Source organism: Hippichthys cyanospilos, chromosome 9 (genome assembly GCF_059441005.1).
Source record: "Hippichthys cyanospilos isolate Australia breed blue-spotted pipefish chromosome 9, RoL_Hcya_1.0, whole genome shotgun sequence".
Classification (NCBI taxonomy): domain Eukaryota; kingdom Metazoa; phylum Chordata; class Actinopteri; order Syngnathiformes; family Syngnathidae; genus Hippichthys; species Hippichthys cyanospilos.
The window spans coordinates 21,877,975-21,898,474 of NC_142377.1; the positions used below are offsets into that span (position 1 = coordinate 21,877,975).

At 38.1% G+C, this 20,500-nt stretch overlaps 1 long non-coding RNA gene across 1 annotated transcript; it reads right to left on the reverse strand.

Moving 5' to 3' along the window:
- Positions 1-494: 494 nt before the first annotated feature.
- Positions 495-19,966, reverse strand: LOC148419464 (uncharacterized). The gene is made up of 4 exons (XR_015866663.1): positions 19,893-19,966; positions 17,399-17,536; positions 5,484-5,548; positions 495-1,927 (listed from the first exon to the last, which is right to left on the reverse strand). It is a non-coding gene; the product is annotated as an uncharacterized LOC148419464 (long non-coding RNA).
- Between the last annotated feature and the right edge of the window lie 534 nt (positions 19,967-20,500).

A 20,500-nucleotide genomic window follows, 5' to 3' on the forward strand; every position in this document is an offset into this window, starting at 1 on the left:
GGCACCACGCGGGAGGTTTCAAAAACTGGGAAAAGTTTATTCCCTAACTTGCACCCAACTCGTGCTGTCTAGCTCGGATTTTTTTGCATTCCCGAAAGATATTTTTTTGCAGGAACTGTGCGGTAGCAGGTGCTGTCGGCTACAGTTTCTTGCAACGTAAGTAAACGCCTTTTTTTCCCCTACGTCAACAAGTTATTTTAGTTAAAACTTTTAAACCTCGTCTAACATTATTGTGTCGTATATATCCAGTTTTGTAAAAATAAATAAATAAATACAAAATATATCTGTTAATTTAAATGTAATTAATATTATTTAGTGCTACAGGATGTTTTTGTCGCGAAAAGAAGCATTTCCGGGTCCTTTGTCCATTGTGGTCGTGGATCAACAAAATAAGTTCTAATAAAATAGTCAAAGACCAACCAAACATTATCAAATCAATACAACACTTCAACTTTTTCATTGGATAAAGAAAATAATATGTCAAATATTTTTGTTTTGTTTTTTTAAACTACCTACCATTAATTTTATAATTAAGGTGGCTTGTGAACGCATAACAAATGAGGCTGGAATTAATTTGAATTAAAGTTTTTACAAACTCTTAAATCAGAGATACTAGTTCACTTTTCCAGATTATTTGTTTGCACTGATTCTGGATGCCCCCTTTTGCTGTACCACTTCAAGTTTTCATAACAGCAATAATACTAATAAATATAATATCTAATATAGCGATTACAGTACTGTGTATCGACAACAATGTAATCTGTAATGTAATACATTGAATATTTACGAAGAGTTTGTTTCAGCAACAGGTGAGGTTTTTTTTGTTTATTTTTTGTTAGAGCTATAAACAACATTACAACAAAAACCACATTGTGCCAGCTTTTATAGATCAAAATGTAGTATGAAAATGTCCAAGAAAAAAAAATGTGAAGAAATGTTATGCCAGCATTAATAATATATTTATAGGGGCCGTCTCTGATTAGAATTTGCTGTTGACCCGTGTTAATAAAGTGTGGTTTCAAATCTCTGAATAAAAAACACAAATTGAACTTTTTGAAGAGACCCTCCCAATAACATGGAGCTCTCCACATAACTCGAAAGGCCTCATATCGTACATTAAACCGCAGCAGGAGAGTTACGCAGCTACTTTAGGGAGCATTCTTGCAAATGAATATGATGATATTCATCATATGAGTGTAATCACCATGCAGAATGTTAGCTCAGAACACCTAATCATCACAAATAATGAAAACCGGGATGTGCTTGCTGTGTTTTTGTTTTCGATGGTGCAACGTTTGTTTCAACACTGGAAAAAATCATCTGAAGAATTAATTGCGTGCTTGTTAATTTGTTTTTTTTTTAATTGAATGACAGTACCACCGGTAATTAAAAGGCATTCGGGCTTCATGTTAATTTACTCAAACGGTAGGGGGAAACATTTTTCAAATTATCACAAAGGATTCATCTTAAAAGAATGATAATACAAACTTTAAAGTCTATAAATGACAAAACGTCGATCCTAAAATATTTCACAAACAAAAATAAATAATTATAATCATTGGAGCTTGCAAGACTACTTTAAAAGGGCAGTTATGCAACAAAATAAAACCTTAGTGCGGGTGTTGCAAATAAATAAATAATAATAATAATAATAATAATAATACCTTGATTCAACTCACTAATGCTCCTATTAAACAGTACTAGACGTTTCCCGGAAGCTGCGTCGAGCACTCTGGATTTCGCTGAAGCTCACTGATGTGTTTGCCCCCTCCGAGTTGGACTCTGTTGATTCCAGGTCACTTGTATGGCTTGACTCGGGATGACGTCCAGGTGATTAGGACACAGATGGAGGCAAACGACGAGGAAAAAGAAGGCACAGGAGACGGCGGTATGCCGAAGCCCTAATGACTTCCATGCATGCATACCGCTGTGTGGAATTCAGTCAAAAAAGTAGTGAAAAATGTTGAAGACGTGACAATAATACGTTTCTAATGTCGCCTAAAGACATATTGCATCCAGACTGCTTTCGAATGCAACGCGTCCGTAATAAAAGTAGTGTAAAGCAATGCAAGCGCTTTTGCAAAAAGTAAAATACACAAAACATCAAAAAATCTCATTTGTAGTAGTTAATACAATCGAGTTCCTTGTATCATTTTGTTCCTATGACCTGCGTGGGGCAAAATTATTTACAATTGACAAATATGGTCAATTGTTTATATCATGTTGCGTAACAAATTGTTTTAATAATATCAAAAAGTGTGTAAATAACAAAAGACATTTTCCATTTTTTTTCCTCAAATTGCCTTTTATATTACAAATTTACCTTTACTGCACAAGATTTGTATAAATATATTTTTTAGTTTGTGTTATTCTTTTTTGTGGGCCCACGAGGGTTATATTTTCGTGGTCAAAATGTATTTTCGCTCACTAATTCACTCGACAGCCAAGGCTGCATTACAAAATTATTTTTTGTAATCAAAATAATAATGTGTTTAATTGTAAGATAGAAGAAAAATTCCACTGTGATTTCATAGTAGTTTTTTGATTATTACCAAAAATGTCTGAAGAGAATTCTTCTTGACTTTTTATATTTCGAATTCAAATTATGCAAAATAGGAAACGTGAGACAACATTTGAACCGTGATTGTAAATATGTTATTTAAAATGCATCAGAAAAACATTTGTGTCACTGAAATGGTTTGGCATTACATTCCCAAATACATAAAAACATTAAAATTCATTCAGTACTTTAACATGATCGGGAAATATTTGAAATCGTTGATATCCAACTATTCATCCCTTTTCTAGAGCCGCTTAGCCTCATTTTGTACGCTTTAAAAACATCAAAACAAAAAATTATACGTTTTATACGTGTCTTAATTATAAGTAGAACATACAGACAACGGAATCTTGCGGGTAATTTACATTTAAAACAGTAAAATAATGGACTGAATACATTTGATACATTTTAAGCGTAAGGATAAAGATCAAATGGGGGCAAGGCTTAGTCTGGTGTTGACGTGTGTCTGCGGCAACACTGCCACCTAAAGTTTAAAAGTGGATTTGCTCGGCTTTGTTGCTGGAGAGTACGACTGAGGACACATGAGTGCTTCTTTGAAATTAATGTATTTATTTCGCACGGTTTCTATCGTTTTAAGGAATATGTTTTTGTAGCGTTGCAGTCATTTAGATTTTTAATAATGTCACAAAGAAGCTGAGGTTTGGACCCTGACCTTCAGAAACGTGAGTCAAACTAACCTCTATTTCACTCATCTGATGGCTTTGAATCACTTTGAAAATTAAAAGAAAATCCCGCTTCCATCCTGGAGGTTAAACAAATGCTTTAGGAATGAATTTAACGCTGCTTAGGCAGACTTCCTGTGAATTGGCAGCTTTTCTGATCCTTTGGAATTTGAAGGTTTTTACATGAAGCTTTTTGGCCTGGAACCGATTTAAAGGCCTTCCGCCGACATCGGGGCCACAAAGCGTCTCCCGCTTTAGGTGCGCGATCAGTCGGCGCAGGCAAAACCGAAGGATCAACCTCCAGGAAGATCGCGCCGGGTTCAAGGAGGAACCCGAGCTAACCGGGATCATCCGAGTGTTTTGACGTGAGGGAAATAACTGATGTTATCTCCCGCCAGATGAAAACGAAGCCTTGCGCCGCAGAGGACGCAAAGGCAATCCGAGCTGTTTTGATGAGGTCATGTGTCGACCGCTTCGCAACCCGTTTTGAGGGCTGAATTTACGCTGCCGGGCCAAGTGCCCAACTCCAAATCATTGTCCGATTTTTTTTTTTTTTTAATGATCCGCCGTTTACACCTATGGATCATACGAAAAATTGTGTGTCAATACCAGACGGTGGCATCATGGAAGTAAACAATATTACACGCATTGTGCAAATATTAAGCATTACATGGCATTTAGCTAAAAGGTTCCATGAGATAACTAAGGTTGAACATTTTTGGGGATAATTCCAAAATGGGGAATGCTTCTGTTACTAAGCAAATGTGACTTCTTAGAAAGTCGGAGCTTTGTTGGGACTTTATCAAAAGCACTTGAAATGCTGGTTATTGTTTGTTGACTTCCATAGGTGCTGCAAGGTGATCGCTTAATTGTTACCACAGCCAAATCAGCATAGAAATAATAAAATGTGCATTTATATTCCAATTGTGCCACTTGAGAAAAAAAAAAAATGCGTCTGTCGAATCACACGGTAAATAAAGTGCGAAATAAGTCAGCAGATACGGGTTTGGCTTTGGGACCCATAACACGTTCCTCGGCCTATTTTTTTTATTTTTATTTTTTTTTAACTAATTGATAAGTACTTGCGCATAAATCAGCTCAGCTCTCATTATGGTTTGCGTTTCAGAGCCACGTATGCAAAATAGCCTTTGTTCCTTCAATGTGTTTAAGAAGAATAAAGTCATTACATTTAGGTCATTAAAAAGCTCCAGAAAGGAAGACGCGAACCTCAATTTAAGAATAGAATAGAATGTGCTCCAATTGTTCCATATGTTTTATTACAAATGTATTATATATACATAAATAATATATATTGTTGTATTTGTTATGTATTACATGTATTATGTAATATAATATAATCAAATTTAATAGAATGTTTATCAACATTCAACAATATTGGAAATAGATGACATTAAGGAGGTAAAATACAGAAAAAAATAATTCATACCACTGGTTGTGGCTTTTCTGTTTATTCCATAATTTGTATTTTGGGGGTGAGGGGTTCATTTTTCAAAATGATATGATAGTCACTCAAATGTTGTTTTTTAATAAATAAGTAACTTTTGGTAAAATGTGTAGTAGTTTATAGGGATTATTTTCAATAAATTTGAAACTGTTAAAGTTAGCTTAACGTTTGATAAGCAGAATAGTCAAATTGTTTTGAAATATGAAATGATTATTATCACTGAGAATGCAGCAGAGCTTTTTTTAGTTGTAGTTAATAGTCAAATGAATGCTTTCTTAAAAAGAGGAAAATGCAATTTGATGACACTGTTTGTGGCATTTATTTTTTTTATATCTTTTGTAACATTGTAAAAAGGTATGATTAAGTATTCATGCTATTTATAAATAAAAAATGCAATATACAAAATATGTTGCATAGCCTCTGTTTGTTTACATTACATTTAAAACAGATCATTCTCAAATTATTACAGAGTGAGAATATTTCAGGTGACTATTTAACTGATTTTTATCAGGGGTAATTTTCGTACAGCGTTGATTTTCTTATTTTGATTCATTTGCGAAAATCGTTTCTTGTGTATGGCGCAATATCATTTTTGATTCTTGCATAGATTTATCAAAAAGCTTTATCATATCTTTTTAGATCATGCATTGGCATTTTCCCCCAAAACGATGAAATTATTTTTTTTAAATAAAATATTAATGCGCACAATTGTATTTTCCCCCCAATACAAATATTCATAACAATATGCATTAGTAAGGCCGGATAATGTCTGTACCTGCGAAAGAGGATGCTCCACCATTTTGCAGCATGTTACATCACTCTGTGTACAATTTCCTCCCGCTGAAACATAACCAAGCATGTAATAAATAAAGCAGCATTAAAGCTTGGGAAATCTTGAATTAAGGATCCAATTCATTTTAAACTTTATGGAATATTTAATGTGTGTCTGCTCCATCACAGATATCAACAGATGGAGGTGAACAATGAGATTTGACAGCTAAGAGGATTCCTCTGTCTTTTACTCTGTATTGTGTGTGTGTTCGTGGGTGTGTGTGTTTGATTTTTTTTTATAGTGACCCAGCCTCGTAGATTTGTCACTTAAGCTGTCAGTAGTGCGTCGTGGCAAACAGTGATCTTAGCTTGAGGCGTCAGTGTGAGTGACTTAAAAAAAAAAAAAAAAAAAAAAATAGGCGGTTGTAGAAAGTCCAGAGTCTCCAAACTTTAACCCAGGATCAGGTTCTTGTGGTTCTTAAGAAGCCTGGAAATAGACTTGGAAAAACTTTCTCCAAAGCAGGAATTAGACTACAAGCTAAGACTGTTGCAGGTATAGGATTTAGATGAAAATATTTACCAATTTTTGACTTGAAACAATGGAATTGCCAGAAGCTATTGATGAATCTGCCAATACTAAATTGCTACTTTACACATGACCACTTTATAACGTAAGACCAAAATATCGACAACCACATCTCAAACAAGTGAAAATCAAACAATTATTGTCCCTGTCAAAACATTTCAAAATAGCCTTTTGATTGGCTCTTTGAAAAATACAAACTGAACGATAGCGTTGTTAGGAAAATTAGTACCGTTGAAAATCTACCATCTGTAGCGAATCTTTTTGTATCGCGCCGTTCTCATCGGCCAGACCCTTAGCGGCGGTCCCCAAAATGGCAAATATCAACGCGGCAAGATGTCTGAACCCCACCGTTAGCTGCTAGCTAGCATTAGCCAACTAACGGGCTTTAAAAAGAAGCCCCGTTTGCGCCTACCGAACATCAGTCACAAAGCCAGAAGTGCTGAGTTTCATTGCAGGAAAGCCAGAGATATTCTTCAGTAATTATTACAACCGCACACCGAGAAACGGAAATTTCTTGTGGGGATGAAATGAACGAATTGCATTTTTATTCATTTCAAATGGGCAATTAATGAGCTCCATTTGTGACGCTTTGGTTAACATTTAGCAAACGGTAGCAGAGCGAGGAATGTTTTCCCTTCCCGGTGGAAGATATCTACAAAAAGCCTTTGTTGCATTTTTCTCACTGTGTGAATATACAACTTTTTAACTGACTGATGTAGTTTTTGGTTGTATTTTGATCCGTCTATAAACTTGATGATGGTCTTTAGCTACAAGCTGACGCGGCAGTCACTGAGGATTTTGTTTTTTTTATCACTTTTACCGCGCGTGTCCTTGGAAGCAGACAAATGCGTTCAAGTCAAAACATTTTCCCGGGCGACAACTCGACTCCTTTAAAAAGCGCCAAAGCCATTTTCCCTTTGCGCAAATCCCGCTGACCTTTCTCGCATCTACGGTACACAGCCTCCCCAATTTATTAGGGACATAAAAAAAGAGCAGTGTGAGCAAACAGCACCAGTACCACAATAAGTCTTGTGGGCTTCCCTAAGAAACATTTCTGATGGTTAGAGAAGCTAAATTAAAACAGAAATTTCCAAAGAAATCATGTGGAGCGTACTGCGTGTGTGTAATAACATCCAATATCCAAATATTCTCGATTTATGTCACAGAGAAGCCGCAATGCATGTTAAGATGGCTTCGGTGGCTCAAAAAATGTAAATAGCTGTTTTAGGGCGATCTCATTCATTTCTTTAGACATCATGTTAAGAATCTGGCAACACGAAGCGGATCAATGGAGATCTTTCCCCCAAATCCCCGCCGTCGTCTAATGACCACACGTGATCCGAAGGTACTTTCACAGTTGGAAATCATAAAAATGCTTGATTTAACATGCCTGCCGCTTGGAGGGATGTTAGCTCTTTATTGTATTTCCTTTGTACTTGACCTCAACCCCGAGAGGAAGCCGGTAGAGAAACTGAGAACCTCCATGGGGATCCAATTATATTTTCTTTCCAGGTTCTTTGCAATATAATAACTTAGTAAGGGGATCTCCTTTTGATTTTGTATGTTTACTCCCCGCCAAGGAAAAACGCAAACGGCAGGGTTGTAAATCGAACGCGTCGCGTGTTTGCCTGTTGACCGGTTAGCCATACGATGCAAAAATTAATCGATTTTTGCATATAACTTTGTGACGATGTCACGCATAGTTAAAAGGAAAAATGAAATCCATTTTCCGAATCGCATCAGTACACGTTGAATCGAAATGACTTGAGTTGTCTTTTAACTTTCAGTATTTCGGCTTTGTCTGCGGCCTATTCAATTCTGTTATAGTATTTCTACAAAATATATAGTTCAAAGGTTAGTCTGGAAAATGTACAAATATTTAGTCAGGAAGAGGAGGCTCTGCATTGTCTATGTGTGAGATTTTCTCTTTTGCTCATCTTGACAATATCACTTTTTAAGTACAAGAAACAGAAAAATATCCATTTTTAATGTGGGGATTCTCACTTTTTAAATTTAAGTGAATGTTTTAAAAGTCAGTATGTATGTCCCAGGCTTGCAACCATTAATACTGTTAAGGCAAATAGAGCATCAGATATTGCAAACTTTTGGGAGTCAGCGACCCCTTTTAGAAAGCAAATTTTCCATGGACCCCAATTTGCTATTTTTTTGCGGAAAAAAACCCCAAAAGATTTAAGTCAAACATAAGTGCCCTTTTTATTCACCAACAGATTCAATTTGACAACAAGCAGATTTGTTACTATTCCGTCATACGGAAGGATACAAAATAACAAAACTGGCTCAATTTCCCCCAAACACGTAGCTACCAATTATTTCATGAAAAGTGGCATTCTAAATCGCTTTGTTAGCAAGCAAGTCACAATTTGACAAATTGAAAAACTATTTAAAAAATATATATTAAACAGGTTTAATGAATTGCTTTATTGAAGAGTCGCGAAATCTTTCACAACTTAATATGTGTAGAGCTTGTCCAGACCTACAAATACCTGGGTGTGCAGCTGGACAATAAACTGGACTGGACTGCCAACACAGAAGCTCTGTGCAGGAAAGGACAGAGCCGACTGTACTTCCTCAGAAGGCTGGCGTCCTTCAACATCTGCAAAAAGCTCCTGCAGATGTTCTACCAGACTGTTGTGGCGAGCGCCCTCCTCTACGCAGTAGTGTGCTGGGGAGGCAGCACCAAGAAGAAGGACGCCTCGCGTCTGGACAAACTGGTGAGGAAGGCGGGCTCGGTTGTGGGCACAGAGCTGGACAGTCTGACAACTGTGGCTGAGCGACGAGCGCTAAACAAACTGCTATCAATCATGGACAATCCAACACATCCACTACACAGCATCATCCACAGACAGAGGAGCTGCTTCAGTGACAGATTGCTGTCACTGTCCTGCTCCACGGACAGGCTGAGGAGATCTTTCCTCCCCCATGCCATGAGGCTCTTCAACTCCACCCGGGGCAGTAAAAGCTCACATTAAACTCTAAACCTCATACTCTGCACTGCACTATTCACTTTATACAAGCACCTTAATTATACTTGCACTAGACTCCAACGATTCACACTATTCTGTTTACACTGTTAACAAGCACCTTAAGTATACTTCTGTACTGGACTTATGTGTATCTTGTGTATTTTATTTCTCATATTTTATATCTCGACTTGAGGATACTGCTGGAAATGTGAATTTCCCTACGGGGATGAATAAAGTATCTATCTATCTATCTATCTATCTATCTATCTATCTATATATCGGTATTACGAAGACGGAATTATTTGACAAAGAATGGTGCTTAAAATTTTGATTCATTTGCCCACATAACATCTTTTCTGTCATTTCTCAGTCAGCTATCTGATGCTATATCCCAGTCGTAACTTTTAGTTCACAGCTATTAATCATCAAGAGTTGATATCTTGAATTTTTTTCACCGTTTACCGTTTCAGACGGTGTGAATTTGAAGATGTTTCCAAACATCTGACCGGTACCGAATATGGAAGCAAATTCCGTTTATACCTCGCCCGCAGACGAGTGCTCGTGCTAAATTTAGACAAAATTTCAGCATGAGCACACATGCTATCTCCCGGCGAGGTTTCCTCCGATACTGTAGATCAAATTTGTTACAAGGCAGCAGAATGTTACTGCGGGCTGAAGAAAGCCTTCATGACACTCAGCCGAGTCGACCGACCGAGTAATGAATGCCATTTTCTTTTCTTTTTTTTTTGGGGCTAAAATAAAACTTCTAAGAGCTTTAACACTTGGCTTGAACAATCAGCCCTGAGTCAGTAGCCAATGAGCGTGCCGGCGCACGTATGTATGCAGCGCTCGGTCTCGTCACGGTACGCACGCACGCACAGTATGTGTCGTCGCTCGTGTCGGGGCGAAGAAGCAGCAGGGAGAGTGAGGAAGTAGAGCAGAAAACAGAGCGGCCTGACATCAAGAAATCCTGGATAATTCTACCCTGAGATGTGCGAGCGGAGCATCCGGGGGTCGTTCCCATGGCAACCTTTGCCCAGGGAGATCACTGACCCCTCCCGCCGTTCGGCACAAGCCGAGCGCCGCTTTTGTAGGTCACATATGGCACCAGAGATCCAATCAGGTCTAATCTGGCTGGAGATGTGGCTCATAAATTATACGGGGGGGGGCTTAGCGCATCGGCAGACTCCACTGCGCGATCATGTTTGTGTGCTACTGGATTAGCTGACCCATTAAATGTATATGTCAACAAATGTATGTTGCGTCTACCGGCGAGGGAATACAATAGCTCGCCGCCGCATAATACCCGCTTGCTGTGTGTCGTTGCACCTGAGCGCAAACCGTTTGCATGAATAAAATATCGCGCAAAATGACCAAAGCGGCTCAGTCCGAATGAAAAATTGTGCTTCGAAAAGAAAAAACCTCAAAATTTCAATTCTGTCAGAAGTCAATTGATTTTTCATTTACTTTGACCACCCAATACTTTGTTTTGCTATCGCTCCACATTTACAACTAAAAAAAGATCGTCTTTAATCCAGCGCAATGCGGCATTCATGCATGATATAAAATCAAGCCCAAGTACTTCTTTTCAATCAGTCAGCACATTATTATTGGGTATTAAGAGTGGCAATCCTAAACAGTAAGGCTGTTCAGTGTTTTTAATGGCAAATCCTTATGTTTGTGGTCAACGCCCAAGTATGCAAAATCCACCATAATATTGTATTTTTAATGGCATGGAAAGTTCTTCTAAAGCCATTCCCGCAGCTTATGCTGTTTTCAAACGATTGATTTCATGCCATGATGGAATTTGTAAATCGATCAGTCAGAATGTTTGCAATAAATACTGGGGATCCTCTGGGTTATTTGTGTCTCTTTATTCTGTTAGCTGATGCCTAAAAAAAACAACTCTTTTATTATAGCCTCAAAAAATGTCTTGAAATTCATAAGGTCTCAAAGATTGAGGTCTGTTTTTGAGGTTGCACAGGCATGTACATTCTGTTCAAATTGAAGACATGGCGTGCATTATTTAATACTTGGAATTAAAAAGTGTGATGGAGCAAACTTTAGCCAAGATGTGAGTGGGGTTAAGAAGCCCGTGACCGTTGAACTGAAACACATTAGTGAATTATTTAGTTTGAATGATTTCAGTAGCAATACAAGTTTTCTTTTTGAAAACGATGAAGCTGTAACAGAGTTGCAGGTTTATATATAGCCTAGACTTTTTTTTTTTTTTTTTGCTGTCTTTGAATGAGAATAGCTTTAATTTAGCCCTCAATTTTTTAGATGTTTACACAACCATTAATTTCTTCCAGTGATAAAATTGTCAAAAGTCTGTGCAGGAGTCAGAAAGATTTTAAATACCTGCTAATATTTTATTCTAAATGACATTAGTGAGTAATGTGATTTAGAAAAAAATCAACACAATGTTTTATTCCTTTTTCTTCAGGTAACATAGTGTTAGTGTTATTGTTCCAGATCAATTTACACTTATTATTTTTGTATTCATTTTATTTTTCAGCATCAAATGGTTCAACATGGTTCTAGTTTAAGGATCGACATTTTTTTTATTTTTTTTATTTCAGGCACTTTCATGCATGTTAAGCTTTCTGAAACCCGTATAAACCCCTATAAAAAGTAGTGAAAGTTGATTTAAATGGCTTTTTTCATCCGTTAATGTTAAAAAGCATACAATTTTAGGTATACATATACAATTTTCAACGACACAAAGTGTCCTTTTTGGATCATAGAAGAGATCTGTTACCAAAAAGAAAAAAAAACGTAATTTTTAATAAATATTTGTCCACAAAATATTGCCAACATAAAGTGCTATACCTGTTATCAAAGAGAAATAATTATAAATGCATATTTTTCTGCAGAAAAATAGTAAACATGAAGCATCCTTTTTGTATTACAGTAGAGATCTGTTTACAAAAATAATTCATTAACTTATTAAATTTGTATCCCAACTTTTAGGATGATAGTAGATCATCGAAACACAGACAAACATCTCAGCACCTTTGACCGTCACATCCCATCCCGCTACTTCCCACCGCGGTGGTAATTTCATGAGTGAGCTGCGAATCATCACAGGTGACTGGCTTCTCACCTTTTACGCTACCATCCATAAGTAAAGGCGCAGCGGCCGCCGCGAGGCTGCTCGGGATGCCGTATGGGGAATGCTGGCTTGCCTGGGCTCAGTCAGTCTGCTTCTGCATCCTACTCATGAAAAGGCATCTTCTTACATTTAACATCTAGTATGATGAGTTAAAAAAAAAGCAAAATTAGATGAATTTAATAAGATTTTTGACAATTTAAGCACGTTTATCCAATTGTTGGCTGTCCCTGCTTTAGCTGCCAAGATTAAGCTTTGTCTGCTACTGAAGTGTTGAAGCTTTTTTTCGTAGGTGTGTGTACAACTTGCAGACACGAGATGCTCTTCCAGTACATTCAAGCTCAGATCAAATGGGTCAGCTCATGCTATCTTTAAAATTCTCTCATAATTTATCCCTAGGATTTTTTTTTTTTTGTCTTGACTTTGCAACTCAGCATCATTTGCCCTTAAAAGGCTGAAGAACACACACAAAAAAAAACTACTGTATGTCTAACAGCAATACTTGTAATCTGTGATTTCCTCACGTGCAATCATCAAACCTTTTGAGCACTAGATGAAAGTTGCGTTTCTTTCTTAACAACCCCTTTTTTTCCCTTGTATTGTAACTTTAGTAAGAATGGAACCTGTCATTTTTTCCCCTGGCTCGACCCCGGCATTTCTTTCACGTGAAATGACGTTTCTAAGCCGTCGCGATGTGCACCTCCGCAAGAATAACTCACAGCGTCCAGTCACAGTCAAACAACTCAACTGTCTCTCTTCATCTCCCTCAACGTCCTCTTTTATGCTCCAGTCACTTTCCTTTAGCTGGCAGACATAAATTGATTTAAAGATGTTCAGGAAGAGAAAAGCAGCCTGGGGAGTTTCAGCTCCACATGGTTTCATATGTCCCCCCCCCCCCCCCACAAAAAGCACATTTAACATTTAAAACGGTGTTAAAAATGTATGATCAAAGCGAGTACTATGCAAAAAAGTTTTTGGTTGGCGCTAATTTTGTTGGCGACGCTTTCCGCAAAAATGTGAAATTCCAAAACAGTGCAGTAAATGGTCTCCTACAAGAATTAAGCTCATCATTTCCTTATTATTCAGAGCAGTTCAAATATGGATTGGATTTTCTGCTTGTGTTCCAATTAAGAGCATTAGAAATAACTATAACTGAAGGGTTAGGGCTAAGACAGTTAACGGTAAAACCAATTTCAAATCAGATTGCATTATTGCTGTCTGAATATTTTGCACAGAATTTATTTTTTGACTAAATCAAAGCTTTCAAAAAATGTTTGTTGTGTTTCTTGATTTGATCCAAATCATTATCATCCAGAGAAAATGAAAATAAAAATCAATATTTTGTATTTGGAACATACCTCTCCAGCTGTAGATGTGATCATTCTGGACAAAACTATGTAAGAGCAATACAGTATTTCATGGACTTTCATGGAAAGCATCCGTATTTGCAAAATGTGTCCATGTATTAAAAACAAAGGTCTTTTTTTTTTTTTTTTAACTATTTGTTGCAAGCTTTTTATTTTTCCTTATTCAGGCACATTGCTTGTTGGGGCTTAAAACTCGTTGTTTTATACTTGAAATTATTTTTAGGTTGTATTCTATAAATGTGGGGTCCCACGAACACAGCAAAGTGATCTTTTGGTTATTAAGCTGGGGGAAAATGTAGTAAACAAAAACCTGGTTCAAGAAGTCAATTTTATCTAGCTATGAATTAATTGACCCAAGTCTTCCCTGGGCTACTAAAACGATGTCATGGTTAATTTATGAAATGTTTTCATTTTGTTTTGTCAAAGCTTGTGAGCTTTTAATCATTTTTGTGTCTTAAGATGTATTAATAAGGTATCTTTTTAATGATCTACCTGAAAATGGATGTGTGAGTTACTGTCGATGAATTTTACAGGAGCTAAATCCAACGGCCAGCATCAAAAGGGCCCATCAAGTCCAATTGTTCTGGACAGACTCACATTCTCATATTGTCCTGCTGAACTCTGTAGCTGTATCTTTAAAATAACCTTCGGGTTCACTGGGCTCGGCGCGCAGCTTTCTGCTTCACTCAAGCTAACGCGGCATGAGCGATTGGTCTTTTTTTTTTTTCCTTCCAAATTTCCAACCCCTCTCGCTCTCTCGCTTCGTGTCATACAATGTTCAAGCTCTCAGGCTGCTTGTTGTAGCACAGCAGCACTTCTCCGGTCACGGCGGGGACGACAGGTGCGGCGGCGACGAGGGTCGAGCGGCGTGACGCTAATGCGAGCCGAAACCGCCTCTTATGTCTCTTTCCTAAATTGAAAAAAATTGGACTTTCCGCGGGAGAGGTGACGCAGGCTACACTCTCGGGGGACATTTGAGGGGCTAAGTGGAGGTTTCGCAACAAGCTGCAGCAACAGGGCCTAGAGGCCGGCTAAATGTTTCATGAGTAATTTAATATCTGGAACAAGGGAGCTTGCCGCACTCAGGATGTCGGCCCAGATAGACACTGCGATCCGGCAAAAAACAAAAAAAAACAGGACCCAGGAGTGGTTAATCTGCACCATCTATCCACCGAGGCTGCATTGCTAGCACCTGCACAGATTCAGATCTCCCCCCCGAGGGCACGAAAAATGTAGCATCCATTTTGGTTTGCAGCTAGAACTCACATTTAGTGGGAAGACTCTTGCTAAAATGAGAAACACTGTCCCGTATGGTCATGATGAACCCACATTTCTTTCTTGAGTTTTCATGTAATTGGTCAGAAATGTCATGCCATTAATATTTGATAACGCAGGCAAAAAAGCTTTACGCACGTCACCCATCCGTCTCGGATGGATAGTTCAAATTGGTTGTTAGGCTCCCTGGAATTTGCCCAAAATGGCTGATTTTCTGTAAGAACACGTCAAGTCCACACAAGAAGGCCAAGATTCGAACCCCGGACCTGAAAACTGTGAGGCGGACATGCTAATCAGCTCTCACGTTGAGCAGGTGAAATGCCATATGCTGTAAAAACTCAATAACTTGACTTGGAGTGGCACTTTTGCCTCATCGGAGGTCTGAGTCTCCTCATGTTCTTGAACGCAACACTCGTCTCAAGTGGAGGTCGTTTCAAATGACGCTTTTCCTCTGGAACGTGCCCCGTGTCACCACGGGACAGTGTGAAAATCAGCACACTTGACTGTTCCCCGAGTGACTCCCGATTCCGCGTCGCCACTTGTGAAGGCGACGCCAAAGCTGCCGACAGGAGAATCGATTGCTGTCAACGCGTTGATGCCCCGCGCGCCGCTGCAAAGAACTTGCGCTCGGCCCCGATCCGTCACTTTCTAGCCACGGTAACTTCTTCATGAACAGAAGTTGCATCGAGTCAGGTTCGGACAGTTCTACTCATGCACTGTAGTATAATCGGTCTACAGTCGACACATTTGGAAATAATGTTTTTATTTATGCTGTTATTGTGTGTAGAGTGTCACGTCGAATACGAGATCAGCATTAACGACAAACTAATGGGAGCCAAGCTTGTTTGAACTGAAATGAGATTTTGTGCATAAAACTGAAACTAACTATGAATAACTTCAAATTATCTTCATTTTCTTTTTCGTTTCATACGAGTTTTAGGGTATATTTGGAAGTTTTGGGGGTTATTATAGTTGTTCAGCCATTCAGGAAGAAAGCATAACTGTTGTTTTGAAATTGCACTTTGCTTCACTTCATTATTACACAGTATAAATTGTACAATTTGGGACTTTTTTCAGTCAGGCAACAAATACACTATATTTGCACAAAGACAAATGAATGCTAACACGAATCAAAACTTAAAAGAAGCACTTTTAAATCAAAAAACTCAAACTAATCAAGCTGACCCGAACGTGCATTAAAACTAACAATTTCAAAAGTCAAAACAAAAGAATATTACAACTATAATGAAAAATGAAATGGTGTCAATAATGCTGATTGTCAGCGTGTAAATCCTCAAAAAGTCTGCACCATATTTACATAAATTAATTCAGATGTTTATGTGAAGCCATTGCAACATATGGTACGTTAACTTCAGTCCATTTCCATGTACTTTCCCATCCAATAAACCAGTGAAATTCACTCATGCGGTGCATCACCAGAGAGCGAGAGCAGAATGCCACTTTAAAGCACGCTTTATGCTTTAGTTTAGTGCATGCTTTACTGCTTAGGCACGCGCCGCAGCAACATGATGCACGATGTAGGTTTAGAGCCTTCTATTACTGTTACTGTAGGTTAGTGATAGACTATGACACTTGCATACAAAGTTACATCATCGCCATCGGTATGACCGACTGAGAAAAAACAGCGCTTAGTTTGGTGTCCAATCAGATTTCCCCATTGTCTTCCCTGTAGTGAGTCTTTTTTTTCCCCAAATTGTGAAAGTTTAAGAAGCGCTCGTGTTGCCACGCTGCTCTTAAGCGTGTTGACTTGCGTGCCTGTCATGTAAGAAGCGTCAGAAAGCGAGTAACGAATGGAAACCATATGAATGACTAAACAGGCATGAAGCATGAAGAGGCTTTGGCAACAGATGGAATTTGCCCCCGTCGAGGCAACATCCCGTGAAACACAATTAGTCGTATTCTTACATTGCGCCGTGACACCGAGGGCCATTCGCTGACCTACATAGACGCCGGTTGGTTGAGAGAAATGCGGCCGCATGCCACTAACGCCCTCCCCGAGAGTGCGAATAAGTCAGAGGTCGGGGAGGAGAAGCGGTAAGAGACGAGCCTTTTCACACCGCCGACACCACAACCTAACAGCACCCGATGATTGTTTATGACGCCGTCAACAGGTGACCTATCGATGTCACACACGCTCACACGGGCGCCGGAGTGATAGTTTTAATTTTGTCATTACTGTTACTTTTTATTTCATTTTGAGTTGTTGTTTTTAATTCAAATCAGCTTTTACAACTGCTAGTTTTTCTTTTTTTTAATTTGTACTTTTTCAGAACTACTTTGTTTTATTTGAGTTTGTATTAAAGGGACAATGTGTATGATTTAGACCGTTTTTCATTATGGACAGCAGGTAACAGAGATGCCCACCCCCATGTAATATCATTTACTGATAACTAGACCGACGATTAGATTTAAAATATACTGTTGGTCGTTAAGAACACATTCATTAGCAAGTTTTTGAAATTTATAATCAATTTATAATCACGGTGTGAATCTTAAACATTGTCCCTTTATTAAACTAATAGTGTAGAATTTGTTTGGATCTTTGCAATAATATTTGGTAATAATATGGCTTGCCTGTTTTGTGAGTTTGTTGACGAAAGTCCCTGCAACATGAACACAAAAAGTACTGAGACCATTTTCACCAAGAGGAAAGATTCCAATGTGTTCTTCATCATCCGACATGAGGAAATTCCACCTCCTCTGTAGCGATGGCTGAAAGAAAGAAAGAAAAAAAACTTTGGAACTTGAGGTTTGAGAAGCTTAAGCGTGTTTGCCTTAATAACAGGCCTCCAACGACACTGCTAGTTATATTATCCTATCTGACCTTCAGTGGATACCCGAGAGTGTTTGCGACGTTCCAAAACGGAAAACGAGAAAAACGTGGAGGATGAGAGCGCTGTTTTAATTGCACGTCACATGGTCAAATATTTTTTCTTTTGTTCATCTCCTTCATTCTAGTGCCACACGGCTGCTTATTCGCCACAGGCAGACTTGTTGCCAATTTTGCACCACGGCGCTGGCTGTGATGCTTTGACTGCAAACCCTTAACCTCTGCCATAAATATGGCTACAATCTATCAATTTGAAATTCTCAGAAATGTCATGCGAATGCCGTTCCTAAGCCAACAATGTTATTGAATTTAGAAACAAAATATTGACGGATGCATGTGGCAGTTGTATTTATGTAGCTTTGTATTCGCATCAGGATTTATCTCGAGACTTTTTATGCGGAACAAATGTAGGGCCAGAACACAACATAAAGCGAGCGAGCTCTGGTGGTACATTCAAAGCTGCTGGAGAGAATTGGAAATCGACCACCCCAAAAAGTTCCACTTGACTATCTCGATAAACTAATATTCTCTTTGTTTGTGAGGAGACAGTTTGACTTTATTTTTTTCTTTTTTTTTGGGACAGCCTTTGGGAAAATATAAACCAGTAAGCTCATACATAACTTACATAGTGGCCACTTTACACATGCAGAACGATTTTTGTGTTTCAGACTCAACAACGGCTAACAAGGCTAATTCTTACCATAGGTAAGAATCTTACTAGCTGTTTGCTACACGTATGTGGGCAAATTTACTGCTCATTCCAGGCAACAAACAAGGTTTTGTTATATACATACAGTATACACGTTTAAATATTTTTTATATACAAATAAATGTATATGAGTATGCAAATATATATTTATAAAGATTATGTATGTACATGTACATATTCTTTGTATACACAGGTATGCGTAGACATTTTTTTCACCCACCTCGCCTGGTGCATAAAAATGGATCTAATCAGCATACAAAAAGCACAAAGTTAGAGATTAAAAATTGGAGTAATGTGATTAAAATAAAAACACTAAGATTTTAACAATGACTGGAATTAATTTAGGCAACCAGTTCAGGGTGTCCGCCACCTACTGCGCCAAGTCAGCTGGGATAGTCACCTGCAAGTCTAAAAGGCTACAGATAATGGATGGATGTAATTAATTTATTGTAAATAATCTGGTGTATCAGCTATGGAAGTTAAAGCATAACCTTTGGACATTAATACTTGTTTTCTCAAGATTTAAACAAAATTCACTTAGTTAACTCAGTTAACTTTTAACTTCCTGTGGCTGCCGAACTTAAGTTTGTCAACTTTGATAGCACACGTGGAAGAGAGTCACTGGTACAAAGACAGACAAATATGGACGTTTATATTGCTTTACCTCTAAAAAGTCGCTTGACGCTCATTATTTTTTTTTTTAATGAAAAGCAAGATTTTTCAATTGCAAATATCTATAACAAGCTTCGTAGAAAGGTGTGAATAGTTGTGATTAATCGAGAAATATTTAGCCTTTAGTTTAAAAAAAAGTAATTGCTAGACAGTACTACTGTTATTAAATTGTATACAGTAGACTTTTCTTTACTGTTACAAAATGAAGCTCTTGTTCATTTCGCAGTTTTCTGACACGTTATTCATATTGCCTCTATCCTCTTATTTCCCTCAAGCCTGAGATATAGGCTTGATGCAACTCTGCTACCATCTAGTGGCCAGATAATAGCACTGTTTTTTCAGTCACTATTTGATTTCACTCATGGATGTGGAAACGTGACCGAAAATGTACTTTTTAATTGCTTCTGTACAAATAGTTGGGTCCCTACAGTGCCTGCCCACCCGTCAGGAGTGAGATGGCGAATGAAAAAAAAAAAAGCCCAAGTAAATGTCTGGCAAGGTCTCGTGCCGTTTCTAAGAAACGGTCAGAATAAACATAGAAGCAATCTCAGCATCTCAAAAGTTTTTTTTAGGTTCTGATAAGCGTGTCAATGTTCAGCAAAGGTATTACTGTGAGGCCTGCAATGTTAATAGACTACGTATTTTAAGTTTGAAATTAAGCGTGACCACTAAAAATCCTTGTTTTTGTTTGTGTTGTGTTTGTCGCGCGAACTCCATTGACTACAATACAAAACTCTCCGTTTTTTTCGACTCGTTCGCGTTAACCTAACTCTATAATGTAGGCTAGTTTTTGATCAACAATAATAACAACAGTCAAGAAAGACACACATACAATATTATGGGAAGATAATACTTACACGTATCAGCTCGTGCTGTGTAAAATAATCTTCCTGTGGGATGACACTTCTGAAATTGTCTGGGTGGTCCACAGTTAATTTATTCCTGACAGCCACAGTTGATAAGAATCAAAGGTTCCCACTGGATTACATAAACGGGTGATTTTTGACCCACTTATGGAAACTTGGGCTAGTAATACAAAAACTACAATTTCTTAACATGTATAGAAGGTAAGTCAAAAATGTAAATGGAATCATATCAAAAAACGTGATAATTTGATAATTACTTGGGATATGAAACGATAACAATTTTTAATTGATATTTCAAGAAAACAACGTCGCCGAATCATTTTTGACCCACTTATGCATCTAAGGATTAAAGCAGTGGTTCTTAACCTGGGACGATCGAACCCTAGGGGTTCGGTGAGTCGGTTTCAGGTGGAGCCTCTACCGCAGAGGTCCACCCCTCAGTCTAGTCTGCAGTTAGTGGGCACAGTCATTGAAAGCGTAATGCTTTGAGATTTCCTACCATGCACCGTGTTGGTTTTGTTATTTGAACAAGGTGATATTAATGCACAATTCATTTCGTGCACCAGTAAAAAAAAAAAAAAAAAAAAAATCGTATTTTA